This window comes from Sapajus apella, unplaced genomic scaffold, assembly GCF_009761245.1.
Source record: "Sapajus apella isolate SASKATOON/1434 unplaced genomic scaffold, GSC_monkey_1.0 scaffold122, whole genome shotgun sequence".
Classification (NCBI taxonomy): domain Eukaryota; kingdom Metazoa; phylum Chordata; class Mammalia; order Primates; family Cebidae; genus Sapajus; species Sapajus apella.
The window spans coordinates 441,652-446,990 of NW_022437062.1; the positions used below are offsets into that span (position 1 = coordinate 441,652).

At 49.1% G+C, this 5,339-nt stretch overlaps 1 pseudogene; it reads left to right on the forward strand.

Annotated features, from left to right (window-relative positions):
- Positions 1-1,880: 1,880 nt before the first annotated feature.
- LOC116538794 lies at positions 1,881-2,813 on the forward strand (annotated as a pseudogene).
- Positions 2,814-5,339: the final 2,526 nt, after the last annotated feature.

The following is a 5,339-nucleotide window of genomic DNA, read 5'->3' on the forward strand; positions in this document are numbered from 1 at the left end:
GCTTATCCCTGAAGTTGCCAGAAGTGCTGGCTGCCCATGGCTCACACATGAGTCTCTCCCTTGGCATTTCCTTCAGCTGCCAAAGGGAGCTGTCTTGCTGGACTTCACACCCTTCCCTGGGGTTGTCTGCCAAGTCAATGTGGAATTCAAAGGTACAGCCCTCTTATCCAAGTTGGGGCTAACTCTAAAGGGTCAGCCCAACCCCAGGGCTTCCTGTGGAAGTGTTCTGTGTTGTGACTGCATTGTTCATCAATTTCTTCCTCTGACTTGTTTCTGATTCTTTCACTACTTCAGAGATGTTATCTCTGAAAGCACCACCAATAAAATTCCTTCAGGCAAATCCCTATCTTGGCATGTTTCCTGAGAACCCTGACCTAAGACAGTCCCCTAAAATTCTAACTTAAAAAAAAAATTTTTTTTGACACAGTCTCACTCTGTTACCCAGGCCAGAGTTCAGTGGTACCATTTTGGCTCACTGCAACCTTCACCTCCTGGGTTCAAGCGATTCTCCTGCCTCAGCCTCCTGAGTAGCTGGGACCACAGGCATGTGCCAATGCACCTGGCTAATTTTTGTATTTTTAGTAGAGACAGGGTTTCACCATGTTGGCCAGGCGGGTCTTGAGCTCCTGGCCTCAAGTGATCTGCCCACCTCAGCCTCCCAAGGTGCTGGGATTACAGGCATGAGCCACTACACCTGGCCTAGATTCTAACCTTTAGGACCCCAGAGAACAAGTCTCATTCATGTGAAGGTGGCCACCTGTGTCTTCTATAAAGTGCTTTCCTGCAGAGTGTTGCCTGCATCCTGCATCCTGGCTGCTTTCTACCAAATATCCTTCAATTTATGACCATTCCTGCAACAAAGCAACCTAAGCTGAATTCCTCAGGTATTTTGGGTGTGTTCTGCCATGCTGAGAATAAGAATGGGACTGAGTGTTCCTTGGTTCAAAAGCCCTGGATGCATCTTGGAATGAGCGGGGAAACTTTAAAATCCAAACTCCTACCTGGGTGCAGTGACTCACGCCTATAATCCCAACATTTGGGAGGCCAAGGCATGAGGATTGCTTGAGCCCAGGAGCTTGAGACCAGCCTGGGCAACACAGTGAGATCTGTCTCTAAAAAAAATAAAAGAAATGCAAACTCCTTACCTTCCTTTTCCTCTCCCAACTCATCCCAGATCATGATTCTGAGGGTCCAGGTACAGCAAAAAATATGCAGTGTTACCAGAGCTTTGCAGGTGGTTCTGGTGTGATATCAAGATGGAGAACCACCGGGCTCAGTACCCGACTTCAGCTCGGCAGCCTGAGTCTGTCCGTTTTTATTGGCAGCTCTGTTATTTGACTCAGATGGAGCTGGCTGCCAGTGAAAACCCTCAGTTTTAGTCACACATGTTTCTGCTAAGCTGCCACTTCTCCGCCCTGTCCTTGTACAGTCGGTGCCTTGGCACTAAGCCCAGATCTCTCAGTGAAGCCCTGTTCACTGCACCTTGTGAGGTTTGGGCCATTGCTCTAGCAGGTTAGGATGTTTCTGGATCCTGAGTCTGTCTCCCAACATATTCCTGTCTTCACTGGCTCCTAGCTTCAACTTTGCTATTGACAAAGTTGAGGGGCTTGTCCTCTGTGGCTTTGCCCAGGTCCTGATAAAAAGGTGGATCAGATGCCAAGTTTGCTGGTGCATGCCCGTAATCCCAGTTACTGGAGAGGGTGAGGTGGGATTGCTTGAGCCCAGGAGTTCTAGACCAGCCTGGGAAACAGGGTGACATTTCACCTTGTATTAAAAACAAAAACAAAAACAAACAAACAAAAAAAACCTCTCTCTCAATGTCCTCATGAAAGTGATGTCATATTTAAACACTGTGTGGCAATCCCTGATGCACTGCCATGATGCCCAGGGAAGACAGGAAGGCCTAGAGGTCCAACTACTCTTTAAGGTCATCCAGCTTTTGGATGATTATCTGAAATGTTTTATCACGGGAGCTGCAATGTGGGCTCCAAGCAGAAGCAGCAGATCTGCATGTCTCTCCGAGGGAAGGCTGTGGTGCTGATGCGCAAGAACACCATCATGCGCAAGGCCATCCGAGGGCACCTGGAAAACAACCCAACTGCTGCCTCATATCCCGGGAAATGTGGGCTTTGCGTTCACCAAGGAGGACCTCACTGAGATCAGGGACATGTTGCTGGCTAGTATAGTGCCAGCTGCTGCTCGTGCTGGTGCCAGTGCCCCATGCGAAGTCATTGTGCCAGCCCAGAGCGCTGGTCTGGGGCCCAAGAAGATCTCCTTTTTCCAGGCTTTAGGAATCACTACTAAAATCTCCACGGGCTCCATTGAAATCCTGAGTGATGTGCAGTTCTGGAGACAAAGTGGGAGCCAGCAAAGTCACACTGCTGAATATGCTCAACATCTCTCCCTTCTCTTCTGGGCTGCTCATCCAGCAGGTGTCTGACAATGGCAGCATCTACAACCCTGAAGTGCTTGCCATCACAGAGGAAACTGCATTCTCACTTCCTGGAGGGTTTCCGTGAGGTTGCCCGTGTCTGTCTGCAGACTGGCTACCCACCTGTTGCATCAGTACCCTATTCTATCATCAGTGGGTACAAATGGGTCCTGGCTCTGTCTGTGAAGAATGACTACACCTTCCCACTTGCTGGAAAGGTCAGGGCCCTCTTAGCTGATCCATCTGCCTTTGTGCCCGCTGCCCCCGTGGCTGCTGCCACCACGGCTGCTCCCGCTGCTGCAGCCTCAGCTAAGGTTGAATTGAAGCCAAGGAAGAGTTGGAGGAGCCAGAAGAAGATAAGGGATTTGGTGTCTTTGACTAATCACCAAAAAGCAACCAACTCAGCCTGCTTTATTTGCAAAACAAGGAAATAAAGGCTTAACTTCTTAAAAATAAAAAAAAAAAGGCTTGGACCAGGACAGCAGTAAGGACAGAAGCAATTGATCGATACTGATGACATTTCCTATATGCAATGCTCCGTGCCTGCCCAGAGAAGGACATCATCTAATTTATTTCTATTGTACTTACTAAAACTGGCCCATTTCACAAAGAGATTGACAGAGGCAGAGGAGTAATTGAGAATCTCACAGTGTGGTGAGACCTAAGCCTCTTCTGCCACCTACAGCTCTCATCTCTAGGTTTTTCATCTCTCAGAGGAAAGGCAGGAGAGAAAGGTGACAAGATTACCCTTCTGAGTGGAAGGAGAGAGATTTTTAGAGCTGGAAGGAATCTTAGAAATGATCAAAAGTTTGACAGATTCAAGAGCTGACGTAACTTGCTAACACCACAGAACAAACCTTTGCTCCAGTGGGGACTAAACTCTGGATTTCTTGAGGAGTTCACTCAACTACACCTCCAGGTAAATTTGATCCAAAATGGCACTTCATGGGGAAACATACACGGAGTGATTTTTTCCCACTTCTAAGTCCCAGATGGTTCCTTCTGGGGTTCTAGAGGGGCTTGGAATGGGAGGACAAGCAACGTCTTCTTCCAGGGAGTCTACAGGAACCTTGATTGCCTCTCTCCTCCCTAAGGGATCAGTGTTGGCTACTCAGCCTTGCCCATGCCTCCACTTCTGCTTAGCTCTCAATACGCAGAGGGTGGCTGAAGCTGGGGCCACAGCTGGTTGTACAGCTGGGCAGCTCAGCACTCTCACCTGTGCCTCATCGACCCTGGGGCCCGTGGTGGCATGAAGCTGGTGGGAGACTGGCACTAGCCCATGGTCAGAGCCCCTGTGCTCATCACTCCATGAATTCAGGCCACTTGGGGACAGCTTGCTTCAAGTTCACAGTGAGGAGCAACCCTAACTCAGTCTGCCCTGCAAAGGTGGGTCCAGCCCCTGATCTGCATAAACTGCTGGAAGAAAAATCCAAAGAGGTCAGTGAAGACATGTGTGGAAAGAACTGAGAAAGAAGGAATACGAAACTGCCATTTTTCCTGCCAGCGTCTGCTAATAAGTAATAATAAAATAACAATGATCACTTATAATGATAGCGATAGTACTATTGAGCTCATGTGTAGGCACCGTATTAAGTACCATTCATTACATTCTTTAATCCTTGCAACATCCCCATGAGGCATTAATATCCCCATTTTACAGGTGAGAAGGTTGAGGCCCAGGATGGTTAAGTATCACAAGACAAACCATCTAGTAAGTGGCTGGGTTCCTAGAGTGGTGAGTATGACTCCCTTTTCTAGACTGGAAAGCAGACACCAGAAGAGCCATCTTCCTTCCAAAAGAGAGCCAGCCCTTGGCCAAGATGCACAACAGGATTCCATGCTCCTGAAACCCACAGCTTCATCAGTCACGGCATCAGATAAGAAACCAACCTAGTCTGATTCTCTCATTTGCCTGGTAGCTGTGGCACCTGAAGGTCTGAGTTCAACTTCTGCCACTAAACTCTGATCAGCAAACTGGGAAACCAGTGCATGGGGTCCCCACACAACACCGCCAAGTGAACCAGTGAACTTGAGACATATGTGCTGGGCTCCAGGTCACAGGCGTGTCCCTTGTGGGAGGCAGCACTTGGTTGAATATAAGTTCTTACCACATTCTATGGCCCAAGGCTTCCACCTGCCAAACTCTCCAACATGGGTGTCCCTTGAGTCACAAATGACAGACCCACTAGCAACTTCCAGGACATGCATGCTTTGAGTGCACCCAGCAGGGGGCATCCTTGTCCTTCCACTGCCCGCCCTGGGGGTGAGACTGGCCCACTGCAGGGGGTGCCCTCTACCCAGCTCAGCCCAGATGCCCAAGGCCACATTTCACAAACAGGGCATTCGTGCGACTTCCCTGATCTTCTCCATATCTGCTCTACTATTGTTTACATAACAGTTTTGTCAATACACATTTTAAAACCTAAATGTATCTTTAAAAGAAAAAAGCCCTCTTTGACGAAAATTTTTGGTTCTCCTGGCTGCCTGGATTTTCTGCATTTTTAGAGCTAGCTTTGCAGGAGGTCAGGATGTGAGCAGGAGAGTACATGCCTCCACTGAAGCTACAATTGGGGTCCCAAGAACAGTGCAGGCAGTGTCATCACTGAGTAAAGATGGGCAAGGCTTTGTTCTGTGGATTTGGAGCCGGAGATGGAAAGGACCAGAGGACCTCCTGAAATGAGGAGAGGAGCCCGTCTCTTTTCTCCTCAGGCTGAGGGGGAGGAATAGACTGGTCTCTCTAGGCCCAAAGTGGAGAGGGGGCTGATGGCTACAGGACAGATGAAAGGGAGGGACTTGGGTGCCAGGACCAGGGCAGCCGCAGGTGACAGGTGCAGGGGCTTTGGGAAGGGACAGGGATTTCCCTTGCAAAATCCATTCAAACAGACATCGAGGGAACCTGATCCCAGGG